The sequence below is a fragment of the Aethalodelphis obliquidens genome, unplaced genomic scaffold (assembly GCF_003676395.1).
Source record: "Aethalodelphis obliquidens isolate GAN/ISIS:26980383/991018 unplaced genomic scaffold, ASM367639v1 scaffold3, whole genome shotgun sequence".
NCBI lineage: Eukaryota > Metazoa > Chordata > Mammalia > Artiodactyla > Delphinidae > Aethalodelphis > Aethalodelphis obliquidens.
The window spans coordinates 68,472,936-68,494,017 of NW_020837947.1; the positions used below are offsets into that span (position 1 = coordinate 68,472,936).

The 21,082-nt window shown below is 42.6% G+C and overlaps 1 protein-coding gene across 1 annotated transcript in view; it reads right to left on the reverse strand.

The window, feature by feature from the left end:
• The window catches only part of HTR1E (5-hydroxytryptamine receptor 1E), a 64,772-nt gene extending 53,562 nt beyond the window's left edge, over positions 1-11,210 (reverse strand). Inside the window, exon 1 of the mRNA XM_027080083.1 lies at positions 11,120-11,210. The gene's annotated coding sequence lies outside the window, so the exon portion shown is untranslated. The remainder of the gene's footprint in view (positions 1-11,119) is intronic.
• Between the last annotated feature and the right edge of the window lie 9,872 nt (positions 11,211-21,082).

The following is a 21,082-nucleotide window of genomic DNA, read 5'->3' on the forward strand; positions in this document are numbered from 1 at the left end:
TCTTTGTAAGGAACTAAATTAGGTTCAGAGGGACAGAATGATCAGAAAGTTAAAACAGTTCAAATGAAAACATAATGAAAGAGGAAACTCTGCTTCTTTCCTTGAATGTTTACTTAAATTATGCTGGACTATATGGTAGGGGAGTATTTATGGATTACTAAATGTCCACTTCTTCTGCCAGGTGACAAAAATTTCTTTGAGAAGGGCAGAGTTCAACATTAAAATCTGCACCATGAAATAAAGTTTTAAGAGGTAAGCTGCTTATCATCAAAAAGAGCACAAATAACAAATGTTGGCAAGGATATGAAGAAAAGGAACCCTCATACATAATAAGTAGGAATGTAAATTGGTGCAGCCACTGTGGAAAACAGTATGAAGGTTTCTCAAAATACTGAAAATAGAACTACCTTATGACCCAGCAATTCCACTCCTGGGTATATATTTGAAAAATCAAAAACACTAATTTGAAAAGATACAGGTACCCCAATGTTCATAGCAGTATTATTTACAATTGCTAAGATATGGAAGCAACCTAAGTGTTCATCGGTAGATGAATGGATAAAGAAGACATGGTATAGGGACTTCCCTGGTGGTCCAGTGGTTAAGACTCTGCCTTCTAATGCAGAAGGCGTGGGTTTGATCCCTCGTCAGGGAACTAAGATCCCACATGTCGTGGGGTGTGGCCAAAAACTAAAAAAAAAAAAAAAAGAAGATGTGGTGTGTGTGTGTACACACACACACACAATGGAATACTACTCAGCCATAAAAAAGAACAAAATGTTGCCATTTGCAGCAACATAGATGGACTTGGAGGGCGTTATGCTAAGTGAAATAAGTCAGACAGAGAAAGACAAATACTGTATGATATCACTTACATGTGGAATCTAAAAAATACAACAGACTAGTAAATATAACAAAAAAGAAGCAGACTCACAGATATAGAGAACAAACTAGTGGTTACCAGTGGGAGGGGGAGGGGCAGTATAGGAGTGGGGGAGTAGGAGGTACAAACTTTTGGGTATAATATAGGCTACAAGGATGTATTGTACAGCATGGAGAATATGCCCAATATTTTGTAATAACTGTAAATGGAGTGTAACCTTTAAAAATTGTACAAAAATTTTAAAAGGGGGAAAACCAAAAAAGATGTAAGCTACTTAAGTAAGGATACTGTTCTTGTTCATTTATGGTAATACAGGAGAGAATTAGTTAGAGTGCCACATGGTGTGGTCAGAAACCATGGAGTGATAAATATTACAGAATTCGTGGAGATGAGTTTTGGAATGTGAAGTCCCTTCTGGTAGGGTCCTTTCCTTCAGCTTCTTCAGATGAGGTGGGCTTTCATTTCCCATTCTTCTGGGACTCTGACAGAACCTTTTGACATTTCTCAGGCCTGTTTTGTCCCCAGTGATTTGCAAGCTTTGTAGATATCCCTACAATAATATTGTTGCCAATCAGGCAAGCTATTGGCTTTCGTATATTTTTGTACACTCATCTTCGTGAGTTCCTCCATTCTTTTTAATGGCACTTTTCATTTATTCACTTGAGTTTTCCTAGTAGATAATCACATCATCTATAAATAATAATATAGCTACAGCCTGACCAGTATTTATAACACCTCTTTTCTAGTCTTTTTTTTCTTTTTCTCTTTTCTTTTCTTTTTTCTTTGCTCCCCTTCCTTCCTTCCACATTGATTAGAACATTTAGATGAAAGTTAAATAATGGTAGTATTAGCAGGCATCCTTGTCTTATTGTTATAGTGTTTTACCAGTAAGCATGATGTTGGCTATTGTTTGAGAAAGATGTTCTTACTGTGAAAAACTGTTCCTTACTGTTTCTGGTTTATTAATAAATTTATTTCTTCTACTTCCGGCTTACTAGTTTTTAAAAAAATTAGGAATATATATTGAATTTTGTAAACTTTTGGTAGCCTTTGAGATGAACATTGGCTCACTGATGTGATATTTTTGCTCATTTTAAAAGGAAGTTTGCTTTCCCCACAAAGAAGACTGTGGTAATAAAGTATTTGTAACATGACAGCAAAATGTTTTCTTGCTTAAAGATGACACACCTCTAATCTGGGTTGTAGTTCTTTGAGTTCCCTTATACGTTTTCTGTTTCTTTCGCTGTGACAAAAACATTTTCTCTTGTATGGCATGCTGACCCCGTGGCCACCCCCCTCACCCCCACCACCCACCCAGACCCATGCTACCCAAAGTGTGGTGTGCAGACAAGCAGCATCAGCATCACCGGGAGATTGTGAGAAATGAAAATTCTTGCCCTCTCCACCCTACTGATAGTAGCTTTGCAGGTGGAGCCCAGGCACCTGAGGTTTAACATGCTTCCCAGGTGGTTCTTCTGCGCACTGAGGTTTAAGAGGCATCACTACAGAGCATGCAGAAACCATGTGACTTTCTAGGTGCAGAGCAACAACAAATGCAATTCCACAGTTCCACCCTGGGACCAGTCTCTCTTCCTGCATGTACAGAGGGGGGATTTGTGAGTGGATCCAGAGTGTGGAGATGGAGTGGCTGGAGAAAGCAGCCCACAAGAGCATGCTCTGGGGCTGATCTGAGGGAAAGTTTAGTAATTAAAAGAGGAAAAATTCTTGCCGACAGGGTTCAGGGCAGTGGAACTCAGCCTGGATCCATCGCTGTTTATTTTGTACAAGACCAGCGCCACATCCTTCAACTAAACTTAGGTCAGGATTATTTCTACAACACCCCACGCAGGAATAATAATGAAGATAGTGATTGTAATAATACCTCAGCTTCTTCACAGCCTATGTTACACTACCCTTTCTTTACTCCTCACAGTAGGTCTAGAAGGCAGGAATTGTCATTCTCATGTTAGAGATGGGACAACCCAGAGCGATCAAAGAACTTACTTTAGGTAATAAGGGAGGGGGAGGCGTCAGATTGCAATCAAGAAAAGCAAACTGGAGAACTGCAGTAAGAACGTTGGAGGAGAAAATTAACACAGCGAAGGCCAAAAACTAATGACGTTTTCTTAACAGACCGTGTTTCTTTCGTAATGATGCTTTTGCAGACACTAAAACCATTTTTGAAAGGAGACCAAACAGTGGGAGGAAAAGCAAATAGGACCCAGGAATGGAGCTCGGATGGATGCAGAGTATAATTCTGCCCTTGGGGAGAGGCCCTTGGTAGGAATTCACTAAATACAGTCGTGGGAAAGCTGGGAGCAGCAGCCCAGCATTAAAGGCAAAATGGAATGAATCATCAGGTCAGAGGCAGAGTTTCCAGCTCAGGGGCTGCTGCGTGTGGTGTGTGAGCAGGGGTTTCCCCAGCAGAATCTGCTCCAAGAGGTTCTTCAAACCGATAAGTATCATCCAGTCCCTTGTCAAAGATGTACAGCAAAAACCCCTTTACAGGATAGCATGTTACTGAGTTGAATAGGCAGAGATAGTAAGGAGAGGTTTTCATGAGCAGTTTTTCTATTATATTTCAGTCTTCATGCAGGTCCAGTTATAAAGGAGCAGTTACAGCAAAGTCTTTCTCAAGCATTAAATACAGGCATCACCATTACAGGCGTGCGCATGCACACACACACACACACACACACACACACACAGAGTCCCTTTAGGATCATCTAAAAGGTTACTACTGAAGACAGTTGGCAGTATACCCTCCCCACCTTCTTAAGAGAAGTTCTGCATCAAGGGGTCACGTGTGTTTATAGGGGGTCTTGCCGCCCTTCTTCTTTGAGTGGTTTAAGTGATGTATTTACTTGCTGAAATGGTAGGGAGGAGAGATGAAAGGCAAATTGGCAAATTAGTTACAACACTTTGGAAGCTCTTCAGTGGCTTAGAAACCTGGGTATAATGAAAAAAGTCAATGCAGATCTCACAGTTAGAAGGAGCAGCCTGGAAAGTTATTTAGTTTAACCCTCTCTAGTTGGAGTCCATATAAAAAAATGTCCTGAGATGGACACAGAGACACGCTGCCCAGATCTCTCCTTCAAGAAAGGGCTTGTACATTTGCAGCAACATGGATGGACGTAGAGATCATCATACTGAGTGAAGTAAGTCAGACAGAGAAAGACAAACATATGATATCGCTTATATGTGGAATCTAAAAAAAGGGTACAAATGAACTTATCTACAGAACAGAAATAGAGTTACAGATGTAGGAAACAAACTTATGGTTACCAGGGGGAAAAGGGGGTAGGGATAAATTGGGAGATTGGGATTGACATATACACACTATGATATATGAAATGGGTGGCTAATTAGGACCTGCTGTATAGCACAGGGAACCCTTTTCAGTACTCTGTAATGGCCCATATGGGAAAAGAATCTAAAATAGAGGGGATATATGTTCATGTACAACTGATTCACTTCGCTGTACGCCTGAAACTAACACAACATTGTAAATCAACTATACTCCAATAAAATTTTTTTTTTAATTAAAAAAAAAAAAAAGAAAGGGCTTGTAGCTAGGCCGCTGGGTTTGGGTCAGGACAGCCCTTTCAGGAATGTCCTCAGCTGCAGAGAGCTGGGTTGTGCCCTTCTCAGGGCAGCCACTTTCTGTTCCTGCTGGAGGAAAGGTTGGGAAGCCTGACCCTGTGGCCCAGCTTCGGACAACTCTGGTGGATCATTCTAGAATGCTCAGGCGCCCCCCGGAGGCCCACATTGCAGCTCAACTTCTCCCTCTGCCCAATCCTGCTTCCTCCCCTTCCTCTGGTGTGGTTCCCCTGGGCATTCCCTAATACACATCCGGTACCATAAATCCCATCTCAGAGTGTGTTTCTTAGAGAGCCTGACCCGTGACAGGTCCCCAGCAAAGCCAAGTACACAGCCCATTGGCGGTCTAACTGCATTTTCAGATAGTGCTTGTCTTTCGTGCAGTGCTGGCATCTGCCGCTCTGCACATTTTAACTGGGTCAGTCCCCCTGAACCAACCAGAACAAGACTAGGCTCTCTACATTCTACTTCCTTTATTTCCATTCTCTTGCCCTGAATTCTGTCTTGTAGTCTAAAAGGTAAAAAAAAAAGTTTTAGTTGATTCCTCCTCGTCTCCTTCTTTGTTTGGAATTGTGCCGCTGAAAGGAGGTAAAACTGAAGGGAAAGCAAATGATTCACAGGTCACCAGCTCAGGAAATACGAAGTAGTTCATGTTCCCTTTGAGGTTCCCAGTATAATTCGGGGTGTGAGGGCTGCTGGGGCAGGAGGAAGGGTTATGGGGGGAGCCACGGGACAGAGTGCTTGTGGCAGAAGCACAGATTGGGGCAATTCTTTTTTTTTTTTGGCCGTACCCCGCGTCATGTGGGAGTTCCCCGACCAGGGATCGCACCCACGGCCCCTGCATTGGAAGCATGGAGTCTTAACCACTGGACCGCCAGGAAGTCCCCAATTTGGCAATTCTTTTAACCTTCTGAGAGCCAACAAATGCGTTTTTACTCATTCTCCTGTGTTCTCAGTCTTGGTGAAAGGAAACATTAGTCACCAGGTTTAGAAAGCTGGAAATAACCCAAGTGCCCATCAACAGTAGAATAATCCATTAAACTGTGGCGCATTCATACAATGCAACGCGATTTCAACCACAGCAACAAATCACCAAGCTACTGGTATCGCCATCCACAAGAATAAATCTCATGAATGTAAGATTGAGCCAAATTACAAAAGAGACCATTCTATGTGATCTATGTGTATATAAAGCTTAAAATAATCAGGGCTTCCCCGGTGGCACAGTGGCTGAGAGTCCGCCTGCCGATGCAAGGGACACGGGTTCGTGCCCCGGTCCGGGAAGATCCCACGTGCCGCAGAGCGGCTGGGCCCGTGAGCCATGGCCGCTGAGCCTGCGCGTCCGGAGCCTGTGCTCCGCAAGAAGAGAAGCCAAAAAAGTGGGAGGCCCGCGTACCCAAAAAAAAAAAAAAAAAAAAAAATCTATGATGTTGGAAGGCAGGGAGTGGTTACATTTAGGGAGGAAGGTGAAGGAGTGATGGGGTGGGGACAGAAGAGATTTGTGTAGTGAAGAGGTTCTATTTCTTATCTTGGTGGTGGTTAGTTACCTGGTATGTTCACTTTGAGAAAGGTCACTGAGCTTAACACTTATGATTTGTACACTTTTTGTATGTATATTATTCTTAATAAATACATTTAAATACATTTACAAATTCTGTAATGATTCCCCCAGGCCTACAGAGTAAAGTCCCAAGTCATAGCATCCCCTCCATGACCAACATTCTTTTCAAACCTTCTCTCTAGCTTTTCCCCTTGTGTGTGTTCACATCACTCACTCTGGATTTTTTGCAGCTTCCTGAAAACGACAGCAGGTCCAGCAGTTGGATGACAAATGTAGTTTTTAAATGAATGAATGAATTTTAGGGGTTGATAATACTTACCCTGCAGTGCTTCTATGAGCATTAAATAAAAGAATATATGTACAGTTCTTAGCACAATTCCTGAAGCATTGCAGACACTCATATTACATTAGTTCCCTCCTCTTTTCCCCATTCCACCATATATGAAAGGGCTTATGAAAACTCTGCACATTATTATAATACTGTAGCTGAAGTCATTTTCTGGGAGGTATTGCCTATCAATCTCACTATTAGGCAGAGTTTACTCCCCAAAGACACTTTGGCTTGTCTTTGATTCCCAAGAATACAGATCTTGACACAAATTTGACTTTCATGGGCAAGCTGTCCCAACCAAACCCATACTTTCAAGTTTAAGTCAGATCCTTCCCAGATCCCTTGGAAACATCACCATATACCCATTATTTGATAAAGGGATAAAGAACGGCTGCAGATAAGGAAAGACATTTCTCAGGGTCTGGTTTTACTTTACTTGGGCATTTTCGGTAGATGAGGTTGTTAGAAGGAGCTGAGAGCTTTAGAACTGCAAGGTGCTGCTGCTACTGGCTGCTGTCTTTCAAAATACTACCTTCTTACTCTAAAAATGCTTTCCTTCTCAAGCCAGATTTCACAAAGACCTTCCATCTGGTCTGTACTGATAACTAGAATCTTGAGATGCTCATTCCTTACAACTTAAAATGATCCACATGTAGAAGGATTGGGTCTTACAGCTTCTTCCAAAGGATTTTGTCTTCCGAATCCTACAACGCACGTGTTGAGAACTGGTGACCAGGAGAGAGCTCTAACAACAAACCTATTACAAGTGTTCTGGTTATGTGCATTTTTCAGAACTAAAAGCACTGAAATCTATTAGGACAAAGACCACAGTGACCAGGTGATCCACAGGGGATGAAACAAACAAACAAACAATAAACTAAAAATGAAAAATAAAATCAGAATCAAACTGTATCGGAAACAGAATTCTCAAAGATTTTGCCAATTTGTTGTGATTCAGGAATATGCCAACTGACTGAACGATCTCTGTAAATTCTGGTTCTCAGTTTCTTAATCCACAAAATGTGGAAACAAATACCAAATTATAAAAAGGTGATGGGATATTGATGAAAGTCCTTTCATTCCTAGGAAGATAGACCTTGGAAGGATGACTGGCCCCAAGCTTTAGAGACCCCAGTACTAGTTTTAGAAAATGACTCAGGGAGGAGAAAACAGGAGAAGTCAGATGCTGTAAAGAGCCACTGCCCCATTTCCCCCCCCTTTTCTCTTCCCTCTCCAGCCATCTACCCCTCTCCTCACCCATATAGCATACTTATCTTCAGTGTTTCCCTGCAACTAATGTTCATATCATTTCCCATGCGTAAAAATGTGGGAGGTGGAGCATAAAGGAGCATAAAGCATAAGATGCCCAGATGCACCTCTGCCATGAGACGGCCTTGATAGAATGTGGTATGAACAGTAAATCCTTACTTGGTTGAAATTCACCACTTGAGCAGCCTCGAGCTTATTTTCTCATGTAAATAAGCCTATGGAAAGAGAGGGAAGCCCTCTCTATATTAAAATATTAGACTTAAATCTTGTACTTTTAAAGGACAGTATAGAAATAAAGTTCCAAGAAAGACTACAGAAACATGAAAAACATGACACGTGTATACAGGTGAGGCGTGGAAATCAGATGCTTGATTAGTGTGAAGATAACCTAGCAGGTCAGGGCCTGAGGTTTTCTGCAAAGGGATCTACTTTCGATTTGAAGCCTTGAGATCCTGGTGGTGGTGGTGATTGGGGGGTGGGTTTTTTTTTTTTTTTTTTTTGCGGTACGCGGGCCTCTCACTGTTGTGGCCTCTCCCGTTGCGGAGCACAGGCTCCGGACGCGCAGGCTCAGCGGCCATGGCTCACGGGCCTAGCCGCTCCGCGGCATGTGGGATCTTCCCGGACCAAGGCACGAACCCGTGTCCCCTGCATCGGCAGGTGGACTCTCAACCACTGCGCCACCAGGGAAGCCCCTGGGGGGTGGTTTAATACGTCCATGGGGAGGTACTTGAGCCAGCTGGGGACAAGGTGCCACTAGAGACATATTTCACTTCACTCTCCAGTAAGAATCTCATCAAACAGCAGGGAATGGAAACATATTGCAGTGTCATCTGGGCTAAAGATGTGTCCTGGATTTTTGTCTCTTCCTAGGTCCCATCTCTGAGAACCTTGGCTATTTTCCTCCAAAGAATAGAAATTTATTTACATGATTGATGCTGACCAGGCATCAATAAGAAGAAATGGGGAGCAGATGTTTCTGAATAGATACCAGAAAGGCTAAGAAAAGTGATTATCAGGGAGGGCTTCCCTGGTGGCGCAGTGGTTAAGAATCTGCCTGCCAATGCAGGGGACATGGGTTCGAGCTCTGGTCTGGGAAAATCCCACATGCCACGGAGTACCTAAGCCCATGTGCCACAACTACTGAGCCTGTGCTCTAGAGCCCGTGAGCCACAACTACTGAAGCCCATGCGCCACAACTACTGAAGCCCATGCCTCTAGAGCCCATGCTCCACAACAATAGAAGCCACCACAATGAGAAGCCCGCACACCACAATGAAGAGTAGCCCCTGCTCACCACAACTAGAGAAAGCCTGTGTGCAGCAGCGAAGACCCAATGCAGCCAAAAATTAAATAAATGAATAAAACAAAATAAATTTAAAAAGTGATAGCAGGGAGAGTTGCAAAGGAGGTGATGGCTCATGTCTCAACATGTGCCTAAGGGCACGGTGTGCCAGGAGCACTGCTCTGGGAATATGCCCTGTGTAAAGTCACCATGGGCAGGAGAAGAGAAGAGAAGGAAAACTTGAGTTTACTATGTTGATTTCCATGGAATTTTAAATTTGTCAGCTGGTGGACATAAACGGCCAATTTGAATACTTTTTACTTTGAAAATAATCTGTGAAGTCTTCATCCCTGGAAGTCTTCCCAAAAGGAACAATGACCACCTAAAGGAATGTTTGGGCGTGCATAAACCATGATTCTGAGAATCTGAGTCTCAGCTACATTATTTTTTTGAACTCTTTTCCAGCTCTTTCCAGCTCATCATGAGATCTGCAGCAACCCTTGGGCTTTGACAGCCCATATCGGGTGATGATGACATGATAGTTAAGTTGTATCAACAACGATGAATCAGGATGTGAATGAGCTTCTCTGTATAGCTCTCTAGTGATGAAATACCTAGCAGAAGTACTTCTCCCACTTCTATGCAGCAAAATGGTTAGTAGTGGAGGTACTATGCAATTTTAGAAATAAGCAACATACTTCGCTTTAAACATGATTACAGAAATTGAGCTGAGCCCCATTTAGGAGGCCTGCTTCATTTTCACAGTTCTGTGGTCTGGGGGCTAAATTTCTGAAGGGAGGAAAAAGGCAGGCAGGCAGGCATATTTTCTGCATTTGCTAAGCTGCCCTCAGACACTTCTACTCATTTATTTGTTGAAGACAGGATCATCTCATTGAATTCAGCAGGTAAACAAGTACACCAGCAAGAGAAGAAAGGCTGGCTCATAATCTCCTCTGTATTTCAAATATGTATTTCTAATATGTTCCCCATGGAAGAGACTGCACAGGGAACCAGACCCAGGCCCCTGCTTCCTGCCCCTTGAACAGGGTTAATTCAGGGAAGTCCCGGATTCACAAGTCCACCCTGGGTGTTTAAGGTCATGCACATTGCACCTGAGTGTATAATTATGGCAAACATACACTGTGGAGCAATGTCAAGTTCAGATCTGAGCATATACTGCTTGGAGCTGGGAGTGAGAGAAAAATGGTAAGAGAACCCTGAATTATTTGGGGAAAAAAACCCTCCCCCAATCCACTTGACCATCTATTAGTCCCTCCCAGACTCTGAGAGATTTGGTGCAGGAAGCACGGAAGGACAATAAGGAAGGTTAGGAAGAAGCACCCTGGGAGGCTGACACCCTCTGCTTCATCCTTCTAACTCAAGGACAAGCAGGGTTAGGTTGAATACAAGGTCTTACCCCAAACTGGACGCAGATGGAAACACATAAAACTATATGATATTTTAATAACGCACAACCTTGATAGCCTGAGATAGAAGCAGGAACCACTTCCATTTAGCTTCAATTCCCTTTCATTTTCACTACGCAGGGGGCCAGTCTCTCACCTTGCAGTACTGGGTGGAAATAGCTTAAGACTAAACTTCCCGTCTTCACTCGCATTTCCAAGCTTTATTTGGTAATTTAAGAAAACGAGTCAGCCCCATCACCTCCCCACCTGGGTATTTTCTTTCTCAGGAGCACATCACTGTTTTCTGACCGCTGGAGCAACCGTGCATTCCTTTCTAATAAAAGGTTTTTCCATCAGCGTTGGCTCTGCATTCCCCCTCGTCCTCCCGCGGTCCCCGCAGCATACCCGTCTCCTCCGGACTGCCACCCAAATTCCTTCCTGGACCAAGCACCCCTTTTCTACCTTTACTTAATTTTTACGCCGCCTCAAATCCTTCTGCAAGGAAGCCGTATAAAATTCTCAAAGCACAGTTCTACACAATGTCGACACTCAGGTTCACACATCTGGGGTGCTGTTTGATCGAGAACCGTGTCCCGTGCTAAGAAGTCCAGAGGCAGGCACGGTGCCTGGGCGACCCCCGTAGTCGCCCTCCCCGGGCCCTAATCCCCGCCGCCTTTGAGCCTCAGACCGGGCAGAAATCCGCCAGCCCGAGCCCGAGCCCGAACCTCTGCCTCGGGACGGGGTCAAGGGGAGGCCGAGGCCGTATCGGAAGGCGTGCGCTCCTCACCTGGTGGACGGTGCGCGCAGCCGCCGCGCACTGGGCAAACCCGGGCGTCCGGTGGTTCCAGAAGTCTCACTCCGAACCACTCCTTTTCCTCTCGAGCTTTACCAAAGCGCCGCTTCTCACGGCACCCGGCTTCGGGGCGCTTCGAGCCCGGGCGCTGGCCCCTCGGGCGCCCTTTGCCCGCGCGGTGACCCCGGGCTGCGGCGAGAAGAGGCCGGGAGCGCGGCGCGCAGGGCGGCAGGCGCTGCGTTCCGCCACGTCTGGGCGCCCCGACAGGAAGAGGAGGCGAGAGCGAGAGCGGGGAGGAGGAGACGGACCAGGAGAAGAGCGGGAGCGCGGGGCCGTCTGTTAAATCGACCGGTAGGTTGCAGCCGTCCAGGACACCCTTGAAAGGAGAAGGGGGTGGGTGGGATGAAGAGGTGGGGCGGGGTGCAGTGCGGGGGTGGTAATGGACGAGAACAGGGGGCCGGAGCTCCGAGGTGCTTCAGGTCTTGCTTAGGCTGTAAAAGAGAAATTCTGGAGCTGACGGCGCCCCAGGGCTCCCAGTTGCCAACGCTAGAGGGCAGCGCTGCCCGCAATATAAACTTGGCCTAAGGGGAGGGGGGAGGAGTGGACGAGGGCCCTTCGCTGGCGGCGGGCCAGTGGCTGCTGGGAGAAGCATACCCCGTTCCTCTCTCCTGTGGCCAACCTGGCTACGGGGGAGAGTGGGGCAGATTTGGACTTTGTCTCCTGCGGTTCCTCCAGGCAAACCCTGTGGAGGTGAATTATTCCTCAGCTTTCCTCAAGGGGAAAATTCCAGTCAACATCCACAGGATGTTTTACGGACAGGGATGGGAAGAAGCGGGTGGGGGGGGCAAATTGGGGTGGAGAAAAGTTGGCAGGAGCTTTCGTGCTCTTCCGAGTGTTCTGAGTATCCACCTGCCGCGAGGCCAGAGAATTTAACTTGGGAGGGACTTTATAGAATCCTGGCCCGGCTGAAGGAGGCTTCCCGAGGGCTAGTGGATTACTAACTGTCTGGAACCTGGGTAGCTCTGAAACCTTGAGGCTTTATGTAGATTTATTCCATGATATTTCAGGAAAAAAATCAGATTATTTGAACTACAGCCCTGGCAGATGGGAGAGGAGACATGGGAGCCATAAAATGAAAGAGAAAATTTTACATAGACAATGTGATTTGCAGACAGCTTGATATAATCTTTGAGTTGAAAGGTCATTGGAACTTCTGCAGACAAACCATGTGGTTCCCCAAATACCTGACTCACGCTTGCCTTTGCTGTGTGTAGCCTCATGGCTAAATTGACGTGATTTTTTTCAAGTAGCTTGGCAATTCTAAAGCAAACAAAATCCTTCTTCAATTCAGAAAGCAAGCATGTGTACCCTTCTTCCTGCTTTCTGGAGTGCCTCTCAGGATCAGCAGGGACTGGGTGATGGGTATGAAGGAGAATTTCACTGAACCAGAGAAAGTTGGAAAACCAAAATCCTGAATTGTGCTTTGCTTCTGCTAATCCTATGAAACTAAGAGAAAAGGCTTAAGCTGACTGAAGCCTAACAGGAGGATGGGATGGAAGGATTTTTTTTTTCCACCAAAGAAAGGTGGTGTTTCCAAGTCATTGGAATTTTTTAAAAATTTTAAATTTTTTCCTCTATTTAAAATTTTTTATTGAATGAAATACTCTTTTTTAAAAATCTGATTTCATTTTATTTGTATTAAAATTTTTTATTTTTATACAATTTTAAAGGTTTACTTTCCATTTACAGTTATTATAAAATTATTGGCTATATTCCCTGTGTTGTACAATACGTCCTTGAGCCTATCTTACACCTAATAGTTTGTACTTCCTATTTCCCTACCCCAATATTGCCCCTGCCATCACTGGTAACCAGTGGTTTGTTCTCTATATTTGTGAGTCTGCTTTTTCTTTTGTTATATTCACTAGTTTTTTGTATTTTCAAGATTCCACGTGTAAGTGATATCATATAGTATTTAGAAGGATTCTTTAAATTCTATAGTGCTTTACAATTTTCAGAAGTTTCACACATGTGATTTCATATAATCCCGTAATAACCCCCCTTTTCCATCTACCCTTATATTGCCCCTCCCCCTTCCCTCTCCCCACTGGTAACCACTAGTTTGTTCTCTTTATCTGTGATTCTGCTTCTTTTTTGTATTATTCATTAGTTTGTTGTATTTTTTAGATTCCACATATAAGTGATATCATACAGTATTTTCCTTTCTCTGTCTGACTTATTTCACTTAACATAATGTCCTCCAAATCCATCCGTGCAAATGACAAAATTTCATTCTTTTTTATGGCTGAGTGGTATTCCATTGTATGTATATGCACCACATCTTCTTTATCCATTCATCTGTTGACACTTAGGTTGCTTCCATGTCTTGGCAATTTTAAATAATGCTACTATGAGCATTGGGGTGCATGTATCTTTTTGAATTAGTGTTTTTGTTTTTTTCAGATATACCCAGGAATGGCATTGCTGGGTCACATGGTAGTCCTGTTTTAAGTTTTTTTTGAGAAGACTCCATGCTGTTTTCCACAGTGGCTGTACCAATCCAAATCATCGTTTTGAAATATGTTTGATGATAGAGGTGTTATGTAAAAATAAACAGAACAAGAATCATTCCTCATCATTAAAAAGAAACTCACAGAATCAAAGTTTTGTAGATATCCCAGGAGCAAGGACATGGTCATACTCTGGCAACTCTGGAGTCCTTCCAAGAGATGAAGGAGATTCTATTCTTTCCATTCTATTCTATTCTTTTTTAGGAAATTAGCTTATCTATTCTTTGGTTATTACAGTGTAGGCAACTATGGAAACATGTATCATACACTTGGAAACTCTGCTGAACATACCTCAGAACACCCCTGCTTTAGCAGATTTCAGCTTCTTGAAGTTCATGGTTATTCTCAAGCTATGAATGAACTTCTGGGATATATTTTACCAGTTTTAATGAAAGCCAACATCTGCTTAATTAGGAGCTGATAATTTAGCTGGTGGATTGCCCATTTGAATTTCCACAAGGTTCTATGAGTGCTTTAAGATTGTAGGTATATGTAAATCACATACTGATTTCATGTGGAGAGCTCCTTCTCAGTTTAAAAAATATCTATAAGGATTGAGTTGGAGCCCTGAGCACATGGCATAGCAAACTCATCAACTTTCGGTGTGAACTCAAAAGTCATTATGAAGGAATTAACTGATCAAATTTATTCATTCAAAAATGTTGATAAATGAGTACCATGTTCCAGACATGAGGCAGCTTCTGGGAATACAATTATAGTTTCTTCTCTCACAGAACTTAGCATCTGGTGGAAAGTCTGATTCACAAACTGTAAGTCCAATCCAAAGTAATAGTTGGGCAAAAGGGGAAGTACAGGAGGGGTGGGAACGCAAAGTGGGGGGAATCCTGGGAATACTCAGGGAATCCCAGCCTGAGTACCAGGGAGTATTAGCTGGACATGGGGGTGGTGGTTGGTAGTGGTGGGAAGTGGAAAAAATGATGAACAATGCGTTGCTTCCGAGGCATATCCCAGTCGCATTTGTTAACTTTCCACGTGGATGTTGGACACTTACTTCAACATCTGAGGGAGCAAGCATGCACATTTTCCTACCAGAAGATGGCCTAGAAGCTTCTTAAGGTAGGGGACTGTGTATGACTTGTTCATCCCAGCAGTAGTACGGGGAAAAGTCAAGACCCTAGTAGACATTTATCTGTAATTTCCTACCTCCACCGTGGAAGTAGGAATAAAGTGAGAAGGGAAGGAGTTATAATGGGGAGGAGCTCACAGTAATTGAGCTCACAGAATCCTAGATGCTTTCCACATGATAGCCTACCAAACAATCCCAATAACCGTATGACATAGTTCTCATCTCTTTTACTGTTGATTTCAAAGAATGAGCTTCCGATTGCTTTCTAGATTTATGTTGTGACAAAAGCCAGAGGAGGAGTATGAGATGTCTACAGTTAGCTTCCTGTATTAGTCAACTCTCAGTAAGTTCCGCTATGGTCACAAAGCATAACCCGCAAATCTCAGTGGTTTATTACAGCAAATGTTTGTATCTTGCCCACAATACATATTAGCTGTGGATTAGCAGGTTCACTCCACATGTTTGTCCAGGGACACAGGCTGATGGAGCCAGACCATTCTTAGGCGGAGGGAAGAGTCATGGCAGAACATCACAGTGCTTCTTAAAGTTTTTGCTTAATTATAAGATTGATCATTTCTGCTCCCATTCCATTTGTTAAAGCAAGTCACATGGCTGAGTCTGATGTCAACTGAATGAAAAGTATACTTCCTCCACTGGGAGGGATTCCAGGGAAGGGCTGTGTAGAGATGAGCCTAGGAGTGACAAATATTGTCCACCAGGTATTCAAATGACAAGTGTCCAGCAATGCTTTTGAATGAAAGCATTTTCTCTTTAAAAATATTTATGTATTGACTTTATTGGCCAATGGTGTTCACCAAACTCAGGATATGGGGAGCAAAATAATAAATCTAGGCTGATTAACTTAATTGATTAGACTACGTCATCAGAGTCCCAACTTTACAGGAACAGTTGTCCTTGCACTAGGAAAAAGCTCCTTGCTCTGGCAACGGGCTGGCTCTTTCTCCACATTAGCACACGTTAACACCTGTTCCCATGAAGAAGTAAGTAAGGCAGACTAGGTTGGTTAGAACAAACATAGCAAGGAACAAACCCTCAGGCTCTAGAGGTATTGACAGGGGCTCATGGTCAACCCTTCTTCATGGAAAGTGATCATAGGAAGCAGCTCACTCAGTGGTGAGTAGAAATAGGTTATTTTCAATAAATATTTCTTGCACACCTCCAACCTGGAAGTTTGAAATAATATATGTAGGACCTGGTCCCTGCCCTCAAGGAGCTCAAAGTCAAGGTCGGGGAAGGTACTTCCATGGATGACTTCATGGAAAAGCTAAAGGAGCAGAGAAGCCTAGGTGGAGGAATTGGGGCTCAGCTGGATTTGGAAAGATGTGCAGAGGACAACTGGGCTTTCTCAGTGTAGGGCTGATCTTTCTGCCTCAGTGCCTCTCTTCCTGCCCTTGGGAAAAGGAGGCGCTCAAGGGTAAGTACATTGCTGGTGGTCATATAGGTGGTATGTGCTGAGCTAAGGTTTGAACCCATGACTGCTCTAAGGCTTATTCTTTTTCATTCCATTGGAGTGTGTTCCAGAGATGGGCTGATGGAGCTCCAAAGAAAGCTTGGTTATGGGAATGAGTGGGCTGTGGAACTCAGGCTCATGAAGCAAGGGATTCCTGTGGGAGTATTTGACTGTGAGGATGGGGGTTTGGGGGGATAAGAGAGTACCTTAAAATGTGTTTATTATTATTTATTTTTATCAGTAATAGTACTACTTTGTGTAGAGATTGACAACTTTCAAAGCACTTTGTCTTCAAAACTGAGCAATGTCAAATCATTTCTTTAAAGAGAAACAGGGTTTACAATATAACATATTAGGTGACAATAACACCTTCACTTTGTATTTATTTATTTAGTTTAATAGCTTGATTGAGGTATGGTTTATACAACGTAGCGTTCACCCATTGTGAGTATACAATTCAGTGGTTTTATTAGCTTTATGAAGTTGTGCAGCCGTCACCACAGTCCAGTTGTAGAACACCTCCAGTGCCCTAAAACGTTCCTTCATGGCCGTTTACAGTCAATTTCCCTCCTCCCACCCCTGTCCTAGGCAGCCACTGAGCTGCTTTCTGTTTCTGTAAGTTTGAAGATCAGCACATATGAATACGCAATATTCTGTGTCTGGCTTCTTTTACTTGGCACAGTGTCTTTGGGTTCATCAGTATGTAGTATGTACCAGTAGTTCCTTTCAGTTGCTGAATTGTTTTCCATTGTACAAATATGGCACATATTTTATTTTGTTTTAAATTTAATTTTTTATTTTATATTGGAGTATAGTTGATTTACAACGTTGTGTTAGTTTCAGGTATATAGCAAAGTGATTCATTTATACATATACATGTATCCATTCTTTTTCAGATTCTTTTCCCATATAGGTTATTAGAGAATATTGAGTCGAGTTCCTTGTGCTATACAGTAGGAACTGTATATGATGATCTATATCATATATAGTAGTGTGTATATGTTAATCCCAAACTCCTAATTTACCCCTCCCCCCCAACCACATTTCCCCTTTGGTAACCATAAATTTGTTTTTGAAGTCTGTGAGTCTGTTTCTATTTTGTAAATAAGTTCATTTGTATCATTTTCTTTTTAAGATTCCACATATAAGTGATATCATATGATATTTGTCTTTCTCTGTCTGACTTACTTCACTTAGTATGATAATCTCTAGGTCCATCCAGGTTGCTGCAAATGGCATTATTTCATTCTTTTTTATGGCTGAGTAATATTCCATTATATATATGTATCACATCTTCTTTATCCATTCCTCTGTCGATGGACATTTAGGTTGCTTCCATGTCTTTGGCTATTGTAATTGATGGACATTTAGGTTGCTTCCATGTCTTGGCTATTGTAAATAGTGCTGCAATGAACATTGGGGTGCATGTATCTTTTTGAATTATGATTTTATCCAGATATATGCCCAGGAGTGGGATTGCGGGATCATATGGTAGTTATGTTTTTAGTTTTTTAAGGAACCTCCATACTGTTCTCCATAGTAGTTGTATATAGCACATATTTTAAAGTCCAGTCACCAGTTGCTGAACATTTGTATAATTCCTTAACTTTAAATAGCACTTTTAAATTTACAAATCACTTTGATATACATTATCTCAGTTGACCCTCATGAATCATAGGAAGAAGTCAAAGCAGGTTGTTATTCTCATTTTATAATGACAAGGATGATAATAATAGCTGACATTTATTGAGCTCTTACTATTTGCAGCACTGCTCTAAACATGCTATGTATATTAACTCATTTAATCTTTGCAACAGCCTTATGGGGAAAGGGCCATTATTATCCTCATCTTTTTTTAAAAAATATTTATTTATTTATTTTTGGCCGCATCAGGTCTTAGTTGCGGCACGCAGGATCTTTTGTTGCGGGCTTCTCTCTAGTTGTGGCATGCAGGCTCCAGAGCACATGGGCTCAGTAGTTGTGGTGCGTGGGCTCTGTAGTGGTGGTGCATGGGCTCAGTAGTTGCAGCGTGGGCTTAGTTGCCCCGCGGCATGTGGGATCCTAGTTCCCCGACCAGGGATCGAACCCGCGTCTCCTGCATTGGAAGGCAGATTCTCAACCACTGGACCACCAGGGAAGTCCCTATTATCCTCATCTTTTAGATTGGTAGACTGGTTCAAAGAGGTTAAGTAATATTCCCAAATCTTTGTAGCCAGTAAGTGGCAAGACGGGGGTTTAAAACCAGGCAATCTGACACCAGTAGTGAGGCCTAGAGAAGTTAGGAGATGACTTGACTTACTTAAGGCCATTGCTAGTAAATGGAGGTGTTTCTCTCTCTCTCAACATGGGCATATTTGATATAAGTTTATTTATCAGATCCCAGAGAATTTTAGACAAAATTGGACACCTTGGACGTTAATATGTAGCACACTTCTTTTTGTATGGATGATAATATGGCTGAGAAAAGAAAGAAAGATGTATGTGTCCTGTTCCAAAATCGCATATCTGGTCAGAGGCAGGGCCTGGATTAGATTCCAGTTCTCCTGACTCCAGAGTTGGTACTTTTGTCATTAGCCTCTTCCTTAAAGATCAATACAAAGCCTGATGTGATGGAAACATTTAGGATCCTTGGAGACAGAAAGAGGATGAGCTTGTATTAAATAGGGGGATTCTGAAATGGGAAGTAAAAGCTGAAGGAGGCATAATTCTTTGAGTTTGGAGCACAAAGAATGCATGTCTGACAGGGCTTGAAACCTACTTTAGCAAAGTCTTGAATTCACAGGTGACTGGGCCAGCATGAGAATTTCATGTGTGTCACGTATCTATCTATACAGAGAGTAGAGGCCACAGTCCTATCAGAAAGGGTTGGTGTTAAAATTTTTTTCCTTTAAATTTAGCTACAGCAGACTCTGGAAACTATTATCAACAAGTACTTCCCAAAGTGAGTCCTTGGAAAGAAAATAAATCGAGTTTCCCCTGAGAGCCCCTCTCAAAATTTCAGCTCTAGGAACTTCAAATATGTTAAATGTAGTGCCTTTCTCTCATCGAATGTTCGACCCATTCCTTTGTCCTCACGTTGTGTGTGAGGGTCCCTGGTGTTACAGCTTTATCCTTCATTAGATCCCCTTTAGGAGTATATTCTTCTTGAGCTTTCCAGATGGTATTCCCATTTTCTTTCGTTGTACTGTTTTGTTTTGTTTCATCTTCTCTAAGTTACTGTCTTTGTTTTTGCTGTTGTTCTCTTTACTTAGCCTCCCTTGGGAGATGGTGCAAGCCTTCCCCTCAGGGCTGTGGTGCACGGTGGGGGAAAGTGTGCATGGTGGGGCACTGCCGGGGAGACAAAGTCTGCAGAGCTGCCTCTCAGACACCAGATTCTCCCTTCATCATGGCTTATTAAGCTTTTTGCTTTCCAGGCTCTAGAGGCACAAATTCAAGGCGGGATTTTTACTTCCCCATACTCTTTTATCTTATCAAGGACAGGCCTATCCAGAGATTTGAGTTATTCACAACAACTATGTTTGTTTTGGTTGGTTGTTTGTTTATTTTCTCTTAACCTTGCAGGGGAAGTTCAGGAGCATTACACAGAGGAGGCAGAATGGAGGATGGCCTGGAAGGAGTGATGAGTCAGAATGTACAGGTTTTGGGGAAGTCATATTCCAAGCAGAAGGTTAGTTTACAATAGCAAATGTGTGAATTCATTTGAGTCATAAGCTAAAGTGTTTAGAGAATAAAATAGCTCAGCGTGACTGGTCCTGGGTCTGTGTTTCCTCTTTGATTTCTTCAGTGATCACTTCGTTATTAAGTAGTGTATTGTTTAGCCTCCATGTGTTTGTATTTTTTTACAGATCTTTTCCTGTAATTGATATCTAATCTCATAGCATTGTGGTCGGAAAAGATACTTGATACAATTTCAATTTTCTTAAATTTACCAAGGCTTGATTTGTGACCCAAGATATGATCTATCCTGGAGAATGTTCCATGAGCATGTTCCACTTGAGAATGTTCCATGAGCATGTTCCACTTGAGAAAAATGTTTATTCTGTTGTTTTTGGATGGACTGTCCTATAAATATCAATTAAGTCCATATTGTTTAATGTATCATTTAAAGCTTGTGTTTCCTTATTTATTTTCATTTTGGATGATCTGTCCATTGGTGAAAATGGGGTGTTAAAAGTCCCGTACTATGAATGTGTTACTGTCAATTTCCCCTTTTATGGCTGTTAGTATTTGCCTTACGTATTGAGGTGCTCCTATGTTGGGTGCATAAATATTTACTATTGTTACATCTTCTTCTTGGATCGATCCCTTGATCATTATGTAGTGTCCTTCTTTGTCTCTTGTAATAGTCTTTATTTTAAAGTCTATTTTGTCTGTTATGAGAATTGCTCCTCCAGCTTTCTTTTGATTTCCATTTGCAAGGAATATCTGCTTCCATCCCCTCACTTTCAGTCTGTATGTGTCCCTAGGTCTGAAGTGGGTGTCTTCTAGACAGCATATATAGGGTCTTGTTATTGTATCCATTCAGCCAGTCTTTTTCTTTTGGTGGGAGCATTTAGTCCATTTACATTTAAGGTAATTATCGATATATATGTTCCTATTCCCATTTTCTTAATTGTTTTGGGTTTGTTATTGTAAGTCTTTCCCTTCTCTTGTGTTTCTTGCCTAGAAAAGTTCCTTTAGCATTTGTTGTAAAGCTGGTTTAGTGGTGCTGAACTCTCTCAACTTTTGCTTGTCTGTAAAAGTTTTAATTTCTCCATCAAATCTGAATGAGATCCTTGCTGGGTAGAGTAATCTTGGTTGCAGGTTTTTCTCCTTCATCACTTTAATCA